Below are 21,623 nucleotides of genomic sequence, written 5' to 3'. Positions count from 1 at the left end.
AAAGGACACTATGCAAAGCCACCTCTGTGTGGGATGACATCAGAAAATGGGGAAGAGAACTGGGACAGGAAATGCTATTTTCATCCCTATTGCCAAGGGCAATAGCAGCTGACAACTCAAGTAGAGGGAGATAAAGATATCTTCACACAAGGGCCCGTCTTATAAGGACAAGGCTTTGCAAGTACCTCTGACCACCTCCCCCACTTCTCTCCAAAATAAAGGAAAATAAATTATCTTGAGCAAGTCTGGAAGATGGGCCCATATGACTGGTATCCTAGGCAACTCTGATAGCTTACTGGTATTCCAAGCAGTAACTAAAGCATTCTCTCTCCAAGGTCTGACGAAGGGAAGTCACTTGGCTGATGGATTATTTCGATGTATATTTACACTCCTTGCCTACAGGTTCAGGAGAGGGCTTTTTTTTTTTTTTTTTTTTTTTGAGACGGAGTCTCGCTCTCTCGCCCAGGCTGGAGTGCAGTGGCTGCGATCTTGGCTCACTGCAAGCTCCGCCTCCCGGGTTCACGCCATTCTCCTGCCTCGGCCTCCCAAGTAGCTGGGACTACAGGCGCCCGCCACCACGCCCGGCTAATTTTTTTGTATTTTTAGTTGAGACGGGGTTTCACCGTGTTAGCCAGGATGGTCTTGATCTCCTGACCTCATCATCTGCCTGCCTCGGCCTCCCAAAGTGCTGGGATTACAGGCGTGAGCCACCGCTCCTGGCCAGGAGAGGGCTCTCTCTTAATGAAAAAGACCTTTCTGCATCCTCCAGATTTAGCCATTCACCCACAATTCATGTCTTGCTAATGGGGACCACCTGCCTCTCCTGGCATACAAAGCATAGCTGTTGTGAGGCTATTATGCATGTATGCTATCAATTTTTCAGCCTAAACGCAGATGCCAGTTCTCACAGCCTGATAAGTATAAACCTCTTTGATGAAAAGGAGTAAAAGTCCTGTCCCCCACAAGCCCCCCGGCCTCAGAAAGAGGGATGCTTTCATGACCATTTCCTAGTCAGAACGGGATGCTTCAGAAGTCTACTGTCATAAAAAACCAGCATTTCCAGACCATGACAATGTAAAGGAACTAGTTTTCAAAGTGCTTTCACTTATTTTATTGTGTCCTCCCAGCAGCACCATCAATTAGGCAGAAGAGGATTATCACCTGCATTTGAAGATGGCACAACTATAGCTCAGTGTTTTGTCAAGTGACCAAGGTCACCCAGCTAGTAAGTCATAATAGGGGGACAGAACTCGGACTGGCTTCAGCCAGTGCTTTCCCCTTTTCCTCTGAGCCAGCTTCAACTTCTGTCCACTGCAATTAAACGCAGCCTAAAGGGATTGAAGTGGGTTGGCCTTATGGCCCCCAAAGCTTCCATAACTTCTGTGGCTCGTGGCAGAATTTTTCACAGTAATTTTTACATGCCTAGACACACAACAAACCTCAGAAAAGAAACTGGCCCTATCAGCATAACTTCTGGGGAGAATGCTCTGCTGCAGTTACAGCAGGGCAGGGAGTTCTCGTTCCAGGGGTGGCGCCATCAATCTCTGGATGCCTAGAGATGCGTCCTTATCCTTATCGGCAAAGCGGCTGCAATTAGTAGACTAGGACTGCATGGTTGTGAGGTCAATTTTAAAAACTGAGATATAATTTACATACAATAAAATGCAGAGGGCTTAAGTGTACATGTTTGTATGCATATACATAATAGACATATACACATGCATCTCCCTGTAACCGCCACTCAAAACGAGACACTGAACATTTTCATCACCCTAGAAAATTACTTCATACTTCCTCTTCCTGTCAATCCTTTCAGTCCTTTAAAGGGGAATTTCTGACTTCTTATCATCATCCATGAGTTTTGCCTGTTTTTGTACTCCATATAAACGGAACTATACAATATGACTTTTTAGATCATTTGTTTTTCAGTTTGGCTTCTTCTTATTTTTAAAATAAGCAGGTACAAAAGGCACAACAGAAAGAGCGCTGGGCTGGGATAATTGTCCCTGGTGAAAAAAGTGACTGGATTTAGAGCTGAAGGCCTCAAGACCCAATCCTAGGTCTTTCATGATGTATACATGCCCCTTTAACCAAATCTCAGTTTTCTTCTATTGAGGGATGGATAATTGTCCCTGCTGAAAAAAGTGACTGGATTTAGAGCCAAAGGCCTCAGGACCCAATCCTAGGTCTTTCACGATGTATACATGCCCCTTTAACCAAATCTCGGTTTTCTTCTATTGAAAGATGTGAGTGTAGGCCAGGTGCGGTGGCTCATGCTTGTAATCCCAGCACTTTGGGAGGCCGAGGCGGGTGGATCATGAGGCCAGGACATCGAGACCATCCTGGCTAACATGGTGAAACCCTGTCTCTACTAAAAATACAAAAAATTAGCCAGACACAGTGGCGGGCGCCTGTAGTCCCAGCTACTCAGGAGGCTGAGGCAGGAGAATGGCATGAACCTGGGAAGCGGAGCTTGCAGTGAGCCGAGATAGAGATCGCACCACTGCAGTCCGGCCTGGGCGAAAGAGCAAGACTCCGTCTCGAAAAAAAAAAAAAAGAAAGAAAGAAAGATGTGAGTGTAGAACTAAAGCATGTCTCAGGTGACTTCTAAGTCTAAAAGTCCATGATTCTTAAGTGGAATTTTAAAAATCCAAGTGAGGATGCCCATTTTAAAGTCCTCACCAAATGAAGTTACACCCTTCCTTAATTTCGATGGTGCTGCTAAGAAACAAACCACATTATTTTTAACTCCTTTCTGAAAACCATCTTTGGAGATAATTAAGCCAAAGCTCATTATGTTATACCTATTATTTTCTCTTGACCCCATATGACATATCCTAGGTTGATGCTCTGTTTATTAAAGTTAGCACTGAATGATTCTCAGCTGTTCAAAAGTTCATATACATTTTAAAGCATGGAGATTTGCAACTACTGAACTATTTGAAAGGTATTAATAAGCCCCCATTCTCAGTGACTCTGTCCTTCCCACAAAGCCCAGGCAGCCTATCTGAACTGAATGACACTCTCCACAACCCTGCCATAGCTGATGGGACCAAAGTGAATACCCAACTTTAGCTGAATTTTTCCAATTCTTTCTCTTGAATTTAAAATACACAGATTGGCCAGGCGTGGTGACTCACGCCTGTAATCCCAGCACTTTGGGAGGCCGAGGCAGGTGGATCACCTGAGGTTAGGAGTTCACGACCAGCCTGGCCAACATGGAGAAACCCCGTCTGTACTAAAAATACAAAAATTAGCTGGGCGTGATGGCAGGTGCCTGTAATCCCAACTACTCAGGAGGCTGAGGCAGGGAGGATCACTTGAACCTGGGAGGCAGAGGTTGCAGTGAGCCTAGATTGCACCATTACACTCCAGCCTGGGCTACAGAGTGACACTCCATCATAAAAATAAATACATACATACATACAAACAAATAAAAGACACAGACTAAGGGAACTGGGTGATAATGGGCCCTGGAGAAGTAAGATCATAGTAAGCTTCAGAGCAGTTACCATGGCAAGCCAAAGATTCGCATAAGCCAAAAATACGGAGAATAAAAAACCAAGAGCCTTTCAGAGGAAGTGATTCTGCAAGAGGAATCCAGAAATATATAAATGAGCTGAGGCCAGAAATCAGAAAGATGGGAAAAGCCATTACCTGGTAACTTTCCCGATTACGTGGCTATACTTCCTATGCTTGGGGTACCTGAAAGTCCACTGTATCCTGCCAATAAAACTCCTATAAATTAAGCTAGTCTATGTATCTACTCATTGCAACTAATAAGCCTAAGACCAAAACTGCCCCCAAGTTCTGCAGGAACTCTAAAATGAAGGTCTGAGAAGACAGCAGCATCACTGGCATAAGATGATGGTACTGGGTAAGCACTTAATTAACAATGGCTGAATTAATGACAGCAAAATCCACAGGTTTGCTCTGGTTTGCTCTTATCCACTAGGTAAGTCTGATTTGTTTGCAACAGATCGGTTATACAGTAACTTCGTAGTAATCGTATATCTAATAGTAACGTACAGGTAGTGTCTTTATTTTTATTTTTATTTTTATTTATTTATTTTTTTGAGACGGAGTCTCGCTGTCTCCCAGGCTGGAGTGCAGTGGCGCGATCTCTGCTCACTGCAAGCTCTGCCCCCGGGTTCTCGCCATTCTCCTGCCTCAGCCTCCTGAGTAGCTGGGACTACAGGCACCCGCCACCACGCCCGGCTAAATTTTTTTTTTTTTTTTTTTTGTATTTTTAGTAGAGACAGGGTTTCACTGTGTTCGCCAGGATGGTCTCGATCTGCTGACCTCGTGATCAGCCTGCCTCGGCCTCCCAAAGTGCTGGGATTACAGGCGTGAGCCACCGTGCCCAGCCTTTTTTTTTTTTTTTTTGAGATGGAGTCTCGCTGTCTCCCAGGCTGGAGTGCAATGGTGCGATCTCCGCTCACTGCAACCTCCACCTCCTGGGTTCAAGCGATTCTCCTGCCTCAGCCTCCCAAGTAGCTGGGATTACAGGTGCTCGCCACCACACCCAGCTAATTTTTGTATTTTTAGTAGAGATGGGTTTCACCATGTTGGCCAGGCTGCTCTTGAACTCCTGACCTCAGGTGATCCACCCGCCTCAGCCTCCCAAAGTGCTGGGATTATAGGCGTGAGCCACTATGCCCAGCCCAGGTAGCCTCTTTATAGTTGATTGCTCACTTCTATAGCATTATTTTAGTTGATGCTCATAAGAACTCTGAAAAACATTCCTATCTTACAGGTAAGGCAACTGAAGTTCAGATGGATCGACAAACTTCTTCTCCATGTACCTCTATCTACACCTCCCTCCCAAATGAAGGAAGGAAGAAAAAAAAGGAAGGGAGGGAAAAGAAAACAGTAAGTCAACCCAACACTTCAGAATTGGGTCTGAAGCCAAGGTCTTATGACTGATCCCTCTACATAATACTTCCTTACATGATGACATTAGCTAACAATTACATAATGCTAAGGCACTATTTTAAGGGCTCTATATATACTAATTAATTTAATCTGCACAGCAACGCTGTGTGGTATGTTATTATCCCCACTTTAGAGATAAGAAAATAGAGGCACAGAAGAGTTAAGTAGCAGGCTCAGTGTCACACAGCTAGCAAGTGGCACAGCCAGAATTTGATCCCAGGTTATCTGGTATTGCTGGAAAGCCATGAGAAAGCAGGTGGCTCTGCACTTGACCCCCAGCAAGTGCTTTGTGGCAATTTCTGGTTTGTGTATCTGAAACCAAAGCACACTGAGGCTAAGAAACCTTCACAAGAACTCACCATTGTAACAAAAGATAGCACTCCACTGTCTACAGGTGGGCCACGGTCCCTTGTGTGCTATTTGGTCCTTTACAATCTACCCAGACTCTTCCCTGGACTACCTGCTATTTCTATAAGGCCGTGTTCTTTCAATTCTTCTGTACCTTTGCATATTCTCTTCCTCCTACTGACTGTCAGAAGAGCTCCTATTCAAGCATCAAAGCCTAGTTCAGATCAGATGCTACCTCTTCCCTGTACTAGTCTTAGCTTTCTCTAACTTTTCCTGGCAAAACTAAATAGGACAGGGGCCTCTGTGTTCTCACAGCATCCTGTTCATACTTCCATTAGCGAGTGTGATCTTGTCATACTCTATTATAGTTACATATTTACATATCTCCACTAGCTCCTCCTCCAGGACAGGTATAACTGCAGTCTCAACCTAGCACAACACTTGGTGTCCAGCGAAGGCTCAGTAAGCACCTGTGTCTGCTTAAACCCGATGACTCTGACTTCTTCCAAGCTGGAACCAAGTTGGCTCCAAATGGACAGGGATGGGCATGAATTGCGCAGGTTGTCTGGTGTTCCCTCTGTGTCCCAATACCCTTTAACTACAAAGTATTTTCATTGTTTAACAGTTTGTTTTGGCTGGGCGCAGTGGCTCACACCTGTAATCCCAATGCTTTGGGAGGTGAAGGCAGGAGGATCACTTCAGGCCAGGAGTTAGAGACCTGTTTCTACAAAAAAATAAAACATTAGCTGGGCATGGTGGCATGTTCCTGTAGTCCCTAGCTACTTAGGAGGCTGAGGCAGGAAAGTCGCTTCAGCCCAGAAGTTCGAGGCAGCAGTGAACTATGATCATGTCACTGAACTCTAGCCTGGGTGACAGAGCAAGATCCTGTCTCTATTAAAAAATAAAAATTAAAGAACTTTTCATATCAAACATTAGAATAATTCTTACTGAAAAATCAGGGTTAGCACACCTAACTCTAGTTAAAGAGGAAAACATCTCTCTGCTTTTCTCCCTATGGAATAGAAACATTAGGAGATAGGAGACTAGAAGTAATTCTATTCTCCAGATAAGATTCCCAGGATAAAATATATCCTTGTAGGGAACCCTCCCAGCACATGTTTGCTTACTCTCTTCATTTTCATTCCAGAAAGGAAGTGGAAATTAGGTAGAAGGAATTCAATAACATTGCAAAATTCTCAGGGTTATAAAGAGCCTCTTGCTCCACCACTCAGCAGTACCGTAGCTCAACCGCAAACCACCAGAATAAAGGAGCTGTAGTTCCACATCAAGGCCCAGAGGGCCCCTTCCAGATTAAACAACTCTCCACCCTTCTCCCTTCCACCCCTCTTTAAGCATTACAGATATAAGGATGATTTGGAAAATTCAAAATGCTACAAAACAGGAGAGAGGCACACACTGACCTGAAGACAATTTTACTGTAAGTCATTAAGAATGAAAGGCCAGTTTCTCAAATATAGAGCTGGGAAAAGTATAGAAAAATAGGAACATTAGTGTCTCCAATAGAGCAGTCTCTAGTGGCTTCTAGAAGGTGTGCTTATAAAATCAGCACTGTTACAGAAGACCCCATGGAGCTTTATCAATCACCCATACAGTGACTGCTGCTTCACGGAGCTGGATTCTGACAGCAGGGTTGGAAAACCCATCTCAAGGAAGGAAGTGAAAGATGATCTCCTCCTATTAGTAAGGAACTTGGGATGAAGAATGCCAGGTTTCCAGCTCCCCTCCTTCCCCCTATTCCTTTAAGGATAAGAATGGATGTGTGCTTTTTGTTCAGTTATTTTGCTTTTGATTTGGTGAAGGAGGCATGGGTAAGTTTGGTTTATGTCTCCTGCAACAGAATGCAACCTCATCAGGAAGGCAGGTTGGGGTCACACCCTCTTTCTAATCGAGAACACAATCTCTACAGAGGCTTTCCCCTCTGAAATCTCCTCATCTGAGAAGTGACTCAACTTCCCTTAGTTCAGTCCACTGAATGAGGATGAGACTCTGAGGTACAGAAATGGGAGGATTTGACTGGCAGAGATTAAGTTTCCTATGTTTACTGCTGGAAACCCTGGGAAGGACCACCACACCAACAGCAGCTGAGGTTTCCCCTTTTTGTTGAAGTGTGTTAGACACAGGACTCATTCAAACATGGTTAAAAGCCACAACCTTACATAGAGGCAAAAGTGTGGTGAGAAGGGGTGTGGGGGCAGGGGAACTGCTTGGGTTTCTTCATCTTGATTCCTGCTGTTAAGAACTGCCTGGGTCTTCTCTTATCCTGCATAGACACCTTCTGTAGTGTTCGTATACTTAAAGTAATAGTGCTTAAGTAAGCTCCTTAGCAGAGCATTCAACTTACTACAGTTCCACCGTGGCTCTGCGGTGGAACTGGCTTTCAGACTGTCTTTTGTAGATGCCATGTTCTCGCCAGACCACCTGTTCCCTGAAAAACCATGCTCTCCTGAGTCTGTATGTTTGCTTGTGCTATTAATTCCTCCTCCTCGTCCAGCTGGCAAATTTATACGCAACTTTCAAGGAACAGCTACAATAATCACTCTTCTATGTGGCTTTCCTAATCCTCTCACCTCAGGTAAAATTAATTGCATCCTCATCTGTGATCCCAGTCTTTTATACATACCTTCATGATCCTACTGATTTACAATTCTCTATGTGCAGTCTCTTCCCGGCTACTATAGGTGTAGTCTGCACACCAGCAGCAGCAGTATCCCTGGGAGCCCAGACCCGCCCAATCAGAATCTGCCTTCAAACAAGATCCTGGGGTGGTTCAAGTGCATGTTAAACTCTGCGACGTAGGCTCTAGGTCAGATAAAGTCTGAGAAACAGTGGTTCTCAACTCTGCTTGTGCACCATCACTGCACACCCCAGGTCATTTATAAACTCCCAGATGATTTCAATGGTGGCCAGGGCTGACCCACAGCTCCAGGACAGTTGACAACCTGAGGACAAGGACTCATGAAGCCTGAGTCTATTCCACCATCTACTCTTCCCCCAGTTTGCAGCACACTGCCTGGCGCACAGCTGTGTCCACAGAATTCCACAGCAAAATTCCCTCCAGGGTGCCTCCAGACCTAAATGCCTTTAAAAGAGAGTGAAAACACTACTGACTGAGGATTATTAATTGCCTGGAACTTTGCAATTCCCTTACTACAATGACCGAGATGAATTTACAAAAAGTCAGTGTTTACAAACCACTTGCCTCAGTTTTTGGAAATGAAACAGAAACAGAAATGGAAAATACAGATGAACTTCAGAATTAAACTTTAGAAAACCATGGCTGCACAAGGAGATGGAGCTTGGGTAGGGAGGGACTGTGGTGTGCTGGGAGGAGTCCTGGGTTATGACTAAAATCTTGGGCTGTGAACTCCTTCAATACCGACCATAATAGCACAGCATTGTTCTCAGCGTAAAATCAGGCCAAGCCCTTTCATTATATAAATAAGGGAACTGAAGTCCAGAAAAGCTGGCAAGGCCATGCCACCAGTTAGGGACAAAAGAATGCCTAGGCCCCCACTTCCGGTTTAGTCCTCCTCCTGCAGCACAGCTTTGCCACAAGCACAAGACTTTCTGGACCTCAGGTCCTGATCTACATGGGGGGCTAGACCAGATGTTTTTGAGCTCTCTTCCCACTATGGCCTTCTAGTGAGGCAGGGTAGCTTAACAGTTAGGAGCTGTCTTCTGGAGTGGGAAAGGCCTGAACTTGGATCCTAGCATTAACAATTTCCTTACCTATAAAATGGGCATTAGCATCAACACTACCCTGTAAAGCTGTTGTGAACATTAGGTAGGATAATAAAGCACTAAGCATAATAGCAGAATTCTAACTGTGTGAACTTGAAGAAATTGCAAAAGCCCTGACACCACATTTCCCCAACACAGAAAGCCCTACCTGCTAGGCAGGTATATTGTGTATTGCTGACAAAATGAGAGAGCAAATGTGAAGGCAATCCAGGAGGAAAGTCAATATAAAAAGCAAAGTATTTGTTGGTGTTCCACTATTATCATTATTACTATTTCCTAGTGGAAGAACTTTGGAAGATGTTATGAGCAGTTCCAAAGCAGCAGCCAATACAATGCCTGGCACATAATAAGTGCTCAACAAATCTTTTCTAGTGACTCACATGAAACCAGCATAGCATGCCTAACAGGGTTATAAATTCAAATGTCTTAGGCAGCCAAGCAGGTAAGTAAATAAACCAAGCAGCCTGCATGTACGGTCTGCAACACTGCAAAGTACCACCTTGCCTAGAGTTTAAATCCAACATTTTAAAAAACACAACATGCAGCTTGGCCAAGACAGCCACTTTGCAGCCTCTGGCCCATACTGATTCTGGCTCTTCATTAAACCACATGATGCCTAGCAGCATACCATCTAGTCATTTTATGTGATCCAGTGTTGTCTTTGCAAATATACCTGAAGCATCCTCAAGATGAAGGCTATGACATACACCGCCCAATCACCAAAAATGGCCTAGAACAGTGCTGGTCACATGGTAGATAGTGAGCAACTGCTGAACTGGGGCTGTAGGCCGGGCATGGTGGCTCACGCCTGTAATCCTAGCACTTTGGGAGGCCGAGACGGGCAGGTCTCTTGAAGTCAGGAGTTCAATACCAGCCTGGCCAACGTGGTGAAACCCCATCTCTACTAAAAGTACAAAAACTAGCTGGGCACCGTGGCGTGCGCCTGTAATCCCAGCTACTCCAGAAGCTGAGGCACAAGAATCGCTTGAATCCGGGAGGTGGAGGTTACAGTGAGCTGAGATGGCGCCACTGCACTCCAGCCTGGGCAACAAGAGCGAAACTCCGTGTCAAAAAAAAAAAAAAAAAAAAAAAAGCGGGGTGCTGTGGCTCACACCTGTAATCCCAGCACTTTGGGAGGCCGAGGTGGGCGAATCATGAGGTCAGGAGATCAAAACCATCCTGGCTAACGTGGTGAAACTGTCTCTACTAAAAATACAAAAAATTAGCCAGGCGTGGTGGCAGGTGCCCGTAGTCTCAGCTACTCCAGAAGCTGACACAAAAATCGCTTGAACCCGGGAGGTGGAGGTTGCAGTGAGCTGAGATGGCGCCACTGGCACTCCAGCCTGGGCAACAAGAGCGAAACTTCGTCAAAAAGAAAAAAAAAGAAAGACGGGGAGGGGAGGGGAGGGGAGGAGAGGGGAGGGGAGGGGAAAGAAAAGAAAAGAGAAGAAAAAAAAGAAATGAAAAAAGCAAGCAAAGCCAAGCCAGGCTGTAAACACAAGCCTAGTATTCCCAGCACCTCTGAGATGCTACATGGTATGTATGTTTTTCTACCCAGGTCCTGGGACCAGACTTAGTCCAGGCTGGGCCGAGGTATGGTGACTGGGTCAAAGAAGGACTTGCCTTGCAGGGTTTTCTTCGACTGCATCAAATATGCTTGTTGCTGAGCCACCTTTGCAGGTGGTACTGCTACATCTGGACACATTATCTCAGCACAGAACAAGCTAGAATATGAAGTTTGGTCCCTACTTCCTGTACCCTCAAACTTCCTTTGCACCTCCTAGAGTCAGCATGAGGTATATAGAAAGATCAGACTGAAGATTAACAGATAGAGGTCCTAATCCCACCTCCTCCACTTACAAACTCTAGAATTATCCCTGGCAGGCAACCCCTTTTAGAAGTTTCACTATTTACATCAGTAAAGTGCAGATAACAATAGTTATCTCAAAAGATTCTGGAGGGTATATAAAGTGTGTGACACTGTACAGCCCAATACTGCAATCCCTGGCCATATGTGGCTACTAAGCACTTGAAAAGTGGCACAGGCTGCCCTCAGTGTAAAATACAAACCAGGTTTCAAAAACTTTGTACAAAAAACAAGAATGTAAAATATCCCATTAATAATGTTTTTATATTGATTATAATAATATAATTTTGGAATATATTGTGTTAAATATTACTAAAATTAATTTCAACTGTTTCTTTCATGTTTTAATATGGCTACTAGAAAATTTAAAATTATATCTATAACTCACGTTACATTTCTACTAGACAGCAGCATCAGTCTAGCACACAGCCTCGCACACAAAAAGCATTCCAAATGTCAGTTTCCTTCCCCTACAGGTAGGACATCAGTGACCATGATTCACATCCCCTTCCTCTTGCCAAATTCAAACCCTGCATTTATTTATTTGGTAAATATTTATAGTGCCTGACCCTGTGTGAGATGCTACAGACACAATACGAAGCAAAACCAGACACTATCTTCTTCACGGACCTTACAATCTGGTGGGATGGACACAGAAATATCAATACGTTTGTAAATAAATGTAAAACTGCAGTTGTGCAAGTGTTGTGAAGAACAAGTACCCAGGGTGATAGAAGTAGGGTATTGGTCCAAGAGTCAGAGACAGGGATGCCTCCCCTGCAGAAGTGACGCTTAAGCGGAAATTTGAAGGATGAAGAAGTTTACAAGACTAAGCCGGAGGAGGAAGAGCAGACCAGGGAGGAGGAATACTAAATAAAAGGCCCCAAGGAAGGCAGGTGCTTGGGATGTAAAAGGAACAGAAAGAGGCCAGTGTGTGGAGGGCACTGAGAAAGCGGGAGGAGTAGATAGACTTGGGAGAGGTCGGCGGGACCAGATCTCCAGGGCCCGGGTGAGGTTCTGGGTCTGACCCTACAAAGGGGTGGGAAGCCAGCCAGTTTCACGCCCAAAGTGTCTAGATCTGCTCTGCATTCTGAAATGGTTTCTCGGCCGATTGCCGTGGTTCATGCCTGTAATCTCAGCGCTTTGGGAGGCCGAGATGGGCGGATCACCTGAGGTCAGTTCAAGACCAGCCTAACGGTGAAACCCCGTCGCTACTAAAAATACAAAAATTAGCCGGGTGTGGTGGCGGGCGCCTGTAATCCCAGCTACTTGGGAGGCTGAGGCAGGAGAATCGCTGGAACTTGGGAGGCAGAGGTTGCAGTAAGCCGAGATCGCGCCACTGCACTCCAGCCTGGGCGGCAGGGCAAGACTCTGTCTCAAAAAAAGTTTCAAAAAAAAAAAAAAAAGAAAAGGAAAAAGAAAAGGCTTCTCTCCGCACGGTGGGAGGCCTACAGGAGAGCGGCCCCTGTGCCTGCAGGCAGACCACTTAGGACACTGCAACTGTCCAGTCAGGAAGCGAGGGGCCTGAAGGATGAGCGCAGGGGATGGAAAGTACATACGAGGGGGGAGGGGAAGAGGAGAAGAGGGGATGCTACTGAGCATGCAGGATTCACAGGTCGGACTGGTGGACCCGGGCAGCGGGGTCCAGGTCGAGCGTGACCCCGGGCTTTAGATTGGTGCGGGCCCGCCACGAGCGCTCTCTGGCTCCTTCCCAACCCTCTCCGTGCCCTCCCTCCCGGATCTTCCCACCCAACGGCTCCCTTCTTCTCCCTCCGACCGCTGCCCCGCCCAGCCGCCGCGCCCGGCGGCCTGGCCCGCCCTCTGTCGCCACGCGACGCCCCTTCTGGGTCCAGGACCCGGCCTCTCCTCCCGTCCCGAGGCCCCGGCTGGGCCACCACCCCTCGGGGGCCTGACGAACCAGCGCGGTCCAGCCCAGGCCCACCCTCTCAGCTCCTCAGCTTCCGGGGCAGACGCAGGCCGCAGCGCTTGGCCCGGCCTCTCTGCCCTGCGTCTCTCGGGCCGGGCCCCTCTCCACTGCCTGCCGCCTCCAGCCCCCGGCGCGCCCCTCACTCATCAGGGCGCCAACCTAGGCCCAGCTCCCGCTCCCGGGTCTCTCCTCAGCTCCTCCTCCTGCCTCCACCTGCCCCGCCTTCTTGGGACCCCGCCCCATACAAGCCAGGCCGGGCTCCTATTGCTCCGTCTCCCCGTCCCGCTGAGCTCACTTTCTTCGATTGGGTTGTTTGTCTGTCACTCAAGAAGGGGTGGGTGCAGTTGCGGGTTGATAGAGGCCTCTTAAAGAAACAGGACGCCTTTCCCCCGCCAGTACGGGGTCTGAAGGAACGTGATTTCCTTGCAAATGCAAGAGGCAGCTTTATTTTTCCCCCAAACTTTCTTTTTTCTTTTTGGTATGCAGTCTTAGAATGAAGGAAAAGGCTTTGGTTCCCTGCGTTAAATCACAGGTTGTGAGCTCTAAGCGGTCGTCTGGTGGCACTCCGCCCTGTGCCCAGCGGGCACTTACCGCACACTCAACAGTGGGGATAGCTGTGGTTTGGGGAACTGAGTGGGAGTGACATTCGTGTCAGAGGCTGTGAGCAGCCGCTCTGCTCACCACAGAGTTGGGCTGACCGTGGGCGCTGAGCAGAGGCAGAAGGGTACAACCCGGCTGTGCTTTTTGGAAGGGATCCGGGAGGTGGCATTCGTCACTGCACCTGCGGATCGGAACAAGGCTGGGCACCGCGCCAAGGACTCACTCCTGCTGTCTCTCTTCATGCTCACAGCAGCCCTGTGATGGAGGAGCACCCTGATCCCTTCGCTGCAGATGAGGACACAGGCTCACAGAGGGTCCGAGATCTTACAGCTGGTGAGGGGCAGAGCAAAACGCCAACCTATTCCTGTTGGATTCCAAAGTTTATACTTTAATCGTTCGTCTAGCAGATTCTTACAACAATCCTGGGAAGTGTGTATTCAGTTGTCACTTTGCAGATAAACTGATACTCAGCAAAGAGACTACATAGTGACTACCGCTTATAGGGCACTGCACAGTCTGCAAAGCAGTTTTACATGTTGTTTCATTTGATCCTCAAAACATCTTGGAATTAAAGATGATTTTTCTTAGTCCTATTTTACAGGTGAATAAAGTGAGGCTTGGGGAGATTGAGGCTTAGCCATAGCTAACATTGCTAAAGCTCTGGCAGGAGTTACTCTTTCTCCTTCTCACTGGCTGGCCCAGCCTTGACCTTGTGATGATGATGATGACGTGCTAGGGGACAGAGCCACAGCACAGAAGGTGCCGAATGCTACCTGCCGACTTGGGACACTCACTTCATACTCTTATGTGAAAAAGAAATGATCTTCTCTGTTCTTTTTATTACTAATTTTGATAGCAGGGAGGGCTGTTAGAGCCAACCCTGCACTCACACAACACTGAGGAAGAAAGCCTTAAATTTTGTACCCTGGGTGCCTCACTTTGCTTCATTCTAGTCCTGACCCTGCTTAATACACATTTATCCAAGGAATGAGTCACTCACTTAAGCTTTACAAGACTGTGTAATTTTTTTTGCTGATATTGCCAGTGCAAGTTCTTTGATTGCGAGTCTTAAGAATCAATTCTGGCTAACTTTACCTGAAAAGGATTTTATCGGCAGGCTAGTGTCTAACTCACAGAGGTAACACGAAGCTGGAGAATCAGGCTTAGAAAAGGTCAGAAAGCGGAGATGCTTTGAGAGTTTAGGCAGGCAAGTGAATCAATTCCATGTTTTTCTTCCCTTTCTTGACCAGAGCTTCCTTTGATAAGTCAAAGTCCCTGGAGCAAGGGTTCAATTGGCTGAGCTCAGGTAACATGTCCACACTTTAGCTAAGGAGGGCAGGCACCTTGATGGACAGCTCCACCAAGACTGCACAGGAGTGCAAAGTTGCAGATCCCTCTTCCTCCACCTCAGCTGCTCCCAGTGGGCAACTAAGTTCAGGTGCCCTGTTTTCAGGCTGGGATCAAATAGGAGGAGTTCCTGCAGTGGAATGTCATGATTACACAAATGCAATTGTGTCTGGCATGTGGGAGAGCATAGCAGATATCCTGAGCTTTGTAACCTTATAGACCTTTGTGCTATTTACCAGCTGTTTGTCCCTGGGTAAGTTACTAGATCTCTCTGAGCCTGTCTCCTTGTGTGTACAATGGGGAGAATAACGGTACCAGCCTTAATGGATTGTTGTGAGAAGTGAGATCACTGCAAATGTACAACACTTAGCAGAATGTCTGCATATAAGTGCTCAATAAATTGTAAGTTATAAAATAGTAACATTATAGTAGGCCTTCCATAACTACTTATTGTGTGAGTGAATTATCTACCCCTCTCATTTCTCTAATCCATTTGACTTTTGTTTGTTTCTTGTTTTTGAGACAGAATCTCCCTCTGTCACTCAGGCTGGAATGCAGTGGCACGATCTTGGTTCACTGCAACCTTCGCCTCCCAGATTCAAGAGATTCTCCTGCCTCAGCTTCCCAAGTAGCTGGGACTACAGGTGTGCACCACAACACCCGGCTAATTTTTGTATTTTTAGTAGAGACAGAGTTTCACCATGTTGGCCAGGCAGGTCCCAAACTCCTGACCTCAATCTGCCTGCCTCAGCCTCCCAAAGTGCTGGGATTATACGCATAAGCCACCGCACCCGGCCAATATGGCCCATCTTTAGAGTGGTGGGGAGCTTAGAGACGAATTTTTTTTTTTTTTTTTTTGAGACAGAGTCTTGCTCTGTCGCCCAGGCTGGAGTGCAGTGGCGCGATCTCGGCTCACTGCAACCTCCGCCCCTCCAGGTTTAAGCAATTCTCTGCCTCAGCCTTTGGAGTACATGGGATTACAGGCGTGTGCCACCACACCTGGCTAATTTTTTTTTTGTATTTTTAGTAGAGACAGGGTTTCACCATCTTTGCCAGGCTGGTCTTGAACTCCTTACCTCGTGATCCACCCGCCTCGGCCTCCCAAAGTGCTGGGATTACAGGCGTAAGACACTGTGCCAGGCCACAAAATCTTTACCATGGTCTACAAGACCCTAGATGATCTCGCACTTTACTTCTCAGACTTAATCTATTCCTACTCTTCCCCCTAACTTACTGTTTGAGTCTCACATACTAATTTCCCATTCTGTGAACAGTTTCTTCTCATCTCTGTGCCTTTGGACTTGCTGTTCCCTCTCTTGGAATGCTTTTCTCCCAGCTCATCACATGGCTTCCATCTTCACTTTATTCAGGCCATGCTCTGTTATCTCCTCCTCCAAGTCTTTCCTGACAACTCTATCTCCTATCATCCAGGGCCTCCACCCCTCTTCTTCCCTTAACCTGCTCTAATCTTCTCCCTAGCATTGCATGTCATATTAACATTTTTTGTTTCTAACTTCCACATTAGTTGTAAGCTAACTCCATGACAGCAGAGATGTTGACTGTCTTGTTCATAGCTGTATCTCTGCTACCTAGAACATATCTATTATAGTACATGATATGGGGTCAATATCTTTTTTGACCATGTAAAATAATGGTTGCATCACTGAATAAAACAAAAATGACCTATGAGTAAATGGAAGGTCTCTATGAACTTGACTTATACTTAAATCATTCTAAACACTTACAGATTAATCATGGCCCTTCTCACATAGAATTATTGTCAAGTACAACCCCTGCCACCACACCAAAAGGCTATTTTAATTTTTTTGAGATGGAGCCTTGCTCTGCTGCCTAGGCTGAAGTGCAGTGGCGCTATCTTGGCTCACTGCAACTTCCCCCCCCCCCCCCCGCCGCCAGATTCAACCAATTCTCCGGCCTCAGCCTCCCGAGTAGCTAGGATTGCAGACACCTGCTGCCACGCCCAGCTAATTTATTTATTTATTTATATTTTTATTAGAGACAGGGCTTCACCATGTTGGCCAGGCTGGTCTCAAACTCCTGACCTCAAGTGATCCGCCCACCTTGGCCTCCCAAAGTGCTGAGATTACAGGCGTGAGCCACCGCACCTGGCCACAGCCAGTTTTGTTTCATTTATATTCCCACTTCATTTATACACATTCCTTCTTCCTCTGAATTATTTTGAAGTAAAAACTATACATCATATCATTTTTTAATTACCTTATATGTATCTGTAGAAGACAAAGAATTTTTTAAAATATATTCACAATGCCATTAAATACCAAAAAATTAATACATTCTGAAAATAGCCGCAAATCCAGAATTCACATTTTCTTGACTTTTTCATAAGTGATTTTTTTCTAGGTTATCTATTTCAATCAGATACCTGTTTGCTCATATTTACATTCCTAACTGAACAATGTCTGAACTTAAACTGACATAAAACACAGACGATCTTATGACCAAATGCTTAGTGCAAGAAAAAACTTCAAATTGCAAGAGGAGTCCCTCCAAATATAGAAAAGACCAGTATTTTAAGAGATATGTTAACTAAAATGTGGCAATGTAAGAAGCAGAGCAGGAAGAACCTTTAAGTCTGAAACTTGCAAGTCAATTTCATAGTCAGTTTCCCTGGTCCTTCCACAACAACCTCCGGCATACCTACAATGAAGGTAACAATAGTAGCTATTTCAGAGCAGGAAAAGGCTTAGAGCAGTGCTAGAAGAGGGTTGAGGCTATATAAAGTTTAGCTATTTGGATATTGTAACAAACCTACAACTTTTTTTTTTAAGTCAATAATAGAGTTCTTTAGGAAGAGTAGCAGCCTCCTGTCGGGGAGCACCTGCAGTTCCACTAAGTGACCACTGGTGTCCGCTAACCTTTGCCTCTACTTCTCTCAGTAATACACTGTCCAGCTGCTCCTTGATTTAACAATTTTATATACTTTCTTTTTTTTTTTTTTTTTTTCCTTTCCCTTTTCCTGAGACACAGTCCCGCTCTGTCCTCCACTCTGGACTACAGCAGGGCCATGATGGCTCACTGCCACCTCCACCACCCCCACCCCCGGGGCTCAAGCAATCCTCCTGCATCAGCCTTTGGAGTAGCTGGGACTACCCGCGGGGCCCACCACGCCCGGCTAATCTTTGTGTCTTTTGTTTTGTTTCTCCCTTAAGAGACCAGGTTTCGGGCCAGGCGCAGTGACTCACGACTGCAATTCCAGCACCCCGGGAGGCCGAGGCCCGCGGATCACCCGAGGTGAGGAGCTGGAGACCAGCCCGACCAACATGGAGAAACCGCATCTCTACCAAAAAAATAAAAAATAAAAAACTAACCGGGCATGGTGGCTGACGCCCGCAATCCCAGCCACTCAGGAGGCTGAGGCAGAAGAATCACCCAAACCTGGGAGGCGGAGGCCTAGGCGAGCCGAGACCGCGCCACTGCCCTCCAACCTGGGCAAAGGAGCGAGACTCAGCTTCAAGAAAAAAAAAAAGAGACCAGGTTCCACCATATTGCCCAGGCAGGTCTGGAACTCCTAGGCTCAAGCGATCTGCCGCACTCGGCCGTCCGAAGTCCTGGGATCAAAAGCGTGAGCCACCACTCCGGGCCGATCTATTCCTTTCTGATTAATAAATTGGGCCGGGCGCGGTGGCTCAAACCTGCAATCCCAGCACCCCGGGAGGCCGAGGCGGTTGGGTAACGTGAAGTCGGGAGTTTGAGACCATCCTGACCAATATGGAGAAACCTCGTCTGGACCAAAAAAAAAAAAAAAATTAGCTGGGTATGGTGGTTCATGCCTGGAATCCCAGCCACTCGGGAGGCTGAGGCACGAGGACCACCCAAACCCGGGAGGGGGAGGCCGCGGGGAGCCGAGACCGCGCCACTGCACTCCAGCCTGGGCAACAAGAGCGAAACTCCCTCTCAAAAAAACAAGCAAAAAAGAGACCTGGTTTCACCATGTTGCCCAGGCCGGTCTGAACTCCTAGGCTCAAGTGATCTGCCACGCTCAGCCATCCCAAGTCCTGAGATCAAAAGCGTGAGCCACCAAGCCAGGCCGATCACGCCTGTAATCCCAGCACTTTGGGAGGCCGAGGTGGGTGGATCAGCTGAGTTCAGGAGTTCGAGACCAGCCTGGCCAACATGATGAAACCCCGTCTCTACCAAAAATACAAAAAAATCAGCCGAGTGTGTGGCGGGCGCCTGTAATCCCAGCTACTCAGAAGGCTGAGGCAGGAGAATCGCTTGAACCTTGCAGGTGGAGGTTGCAATGAGCCGGGATAGCGCAACTGCACTCCAGCCTGGGTGACAGAGACTCCGTCTCGAAAAAAATAATAAAAATAATAAATTGGGCCGTGCGCCCTGGCTCATGCCTGCAATCGCAGCACCCCGGGAGGCCGAGGAGGGCGGGTAACCTGAGGTCGGGAGTTTGAGACCAGCCTGACAACAGGGAGAAACCCCCGTCTGTACCAAAAAATAAATAAATAAATAAATGAGCCGGGCATGGTAGCTCACGCGTGCAATCCCAGCCACTTGGAGGCTGAGGCAGAGGCCTGGCGAACCAAGACGACCTCGCCACCGCCGTCCAGCCTGGGCAACAAGAGCGAAACTCCGCCCCCCTTCCGCCAAAAAAAAAAAAGAGACCAGGTTTCACCATGTTGCCCAGGAGGGTCTGGAACTCCTAGGCTCAAGAGATCCGCCGTGCTCGCCCATCCAAAGTCCTAGGATCACAAACGTGAGCCATCACGCCAGGCTGGTCTATTCCTTTCTGATTAATAAATTGGGCCAGGCGCGGTGGCTCACGCCTGCAATCTCAGCATCCCTGGAGGCTGAGGCGGGCAGTTAACCTGAGGTCGGGAGTTTGAGACCAGCCTAACCAACATGGAGAAACCCCATCTGTACCAAAAAGAAAAAAAAAAAAAATGAGCTGGGCATTGTGGCTCACGCCTGCAATCCCAGCCACTCGGGAGGCTGAGGCTGGAGAACCACCCAAACCTGGAGGCAGAGGCCACGGGGAGCTGAGACCACGCCACTGCTCTCCAGCTGGGCTAGAAGAACGAAATTCCGCCTCAAAAAAGAAAAAAAATTAATAATAATAATAATAAATAGACCGGGTTTCACCATGTTGCCCAGGCCGGTCTGGAACTCTTAGGCTCATGGGATTCCCCGGGCTTGGCCGTTGAATGTCCTGGGATCACAAGCGTGAGCCACCATGCCAGGCCTATCTATTCCTTTCTGATAAGTAAATTGGGCCGGGCGCGGTGGCTCAGGCCTGTAATCCTGTAGCGGGATTTTTAAGGAATTAGAGAGACTGATGGAGTTTAGGAGGATATTAAGTGCACTGGCCCAGTCGGCTTAACATTTAAAGCATTGAGTTCTGGAACCAAGGGCTATCTTTTAAGCATTTTGTGGGGCGGGGTTAGATCTGTGCAGGGGGAAGCATAATACAGAAGCGAGAAACAAAGATAATTAATTGAAACATGCATTATATTATTTTTTACTATTTAAGGAAAAATACGTTTTGTTGAGTTTGTTTAGTGACCTTGCAATTGCACAGTTAGGGAATTAGCCGGCCACGATGGCTCACGCCTGCAATCCCAGCCACTCGGGAGGCCGAGGCGGGCAGATAACCTGAGGTCGGGAGTTTGAGACCAGCCTGAGGAACATGGAGAAACTCCATCTCCACCAAAAAAAAAAAAAAAAATGACCCAGGCATGATGGCTCACGTGTGCAATCCCAGCCACTCGGGAGGCTGTGGCAGGAGAACCACCCAAACCTGGGAGGCGGAGGCCCGGCGAGCCGAGACTGCGCCACTGCACTCCACCCTGGGCAACAAGAGCGAATCTCCGTCTCAAAACAAACAAACAAAAAAAAACAAGCCGGGCGCGGTGGCTCACGCCTGTAATCCCAGCACTTTGAGAGGCTGAGGCTGGCGGATCACGAGGTCAGGAGATCGAGACCATGCTGGCTAACACGGTGAAACCCCGACTCTACTAAAAAAAAAAAAAAAAAAAAAAATTAGGCGTAGTGGCGGGCGCCTGTAGTCCCAGCTTCTCGGGAGGCTGAGGCAGGAGAATGGCGTGAACCCGGGAGGCGGAGCTTGCAGTGAGCTGAGATCGTGCCACTGCACTCCAGCCTGGGCAAGAGAGCAAGAAGCTGTCTCAAAAAAAAAAAAAAGAGAGAGACCAGGTTTCACCGCGTTGCCCAGGCCAGTCTGGAACTCGGGAGGCTGTGGCAGGAGAACCACCCAAACCCAGGAGGCAGACACCCGACAAGCCGAGACCTCACCACTGCACTCCAGCCTGGGCAACAAGAGCGAATCTCCACCTCAAAAAAAAAAAAAAAAGGGACCGGGCGTCACCATGTTGCCCAGGCGGATCTGGAACTCCTGGCTCAAGCGATCCGCCGCACTCGGCCGTCCAAATTCTTGGCATCACAAGCGTGAGCCACTACGCCAAGCCGCTCTATTCCTTTCTGATTAATAAATTGGGCCTGGAGCGGTGGCTCACACCTGCAATCCCAGCACCCCGGGAGACCAAGGCTGGCGGGTAACCTGAGGTCGGGAGTCTGAGACCAGCCTGACAAACATAGAGAAACCTCGTCTCTACCAAAAAAGAACAAAAAGAAAAAGTACAAAAAAACTACAAAATGAGCCGGGCATTGTGGCTCACGCGTGCAATCCCAGCCACTCCGGAGGCTGAGACTGGAGAACCACCCAAACCCAGAGGCGGAGGCCGCTGGGAGCCGAGACCGCGCCACTGCACTCCAGCCTGGGCAACAAGAGCGAAACTCCCTCTCAAAAAAACAAGCAAAAAAGAGACCTGG

At 47.5% G+C, this 21,623-nt stretch overlaps 1 protein-coding gene across 1 annotated transcript in view; it reads right to left on the bottom strand.

Annotated features, from left to right (window-relative positions):
- The window catches only part of LOC115930126 (engulfment and cell motility protein 2-like), a 50,135-nt gene extending 37,113 nt beyond the window's left edge, over nt 1–13,022 (bottom strand). Inside the window, exon 1 of the mRNA XM_055363312.2 lies at nt 12,855–13,022. The gene's annotated coding sequence lies outside the window, so the exon portion shown is untranslated. The remainder of the gene's footprint in view (nt 1–12,854) is intronic.
- Nucleotides 13,023–21,623: the final 8,601 nt, after the last annotated feature.

Source organism: Gorilla gorilla, chromosome 16 (genome assembly GCF_029281585.2).
Source record: "Gorilla gorilla gorilla isolate KB3781 chromosome 16, NHGRI_mGorGor1-v2.1_pri, whole genome shotgun sequence".
Lineage (NCBI taxonomy): Eukaryota > Metazoa > Chordata > Mammalia > Primates > Hominidae > Gorilla > Gorilla gorilla.
This window is presented reverse-complemented; position numbering and strand designations above follow the sequence as displayed.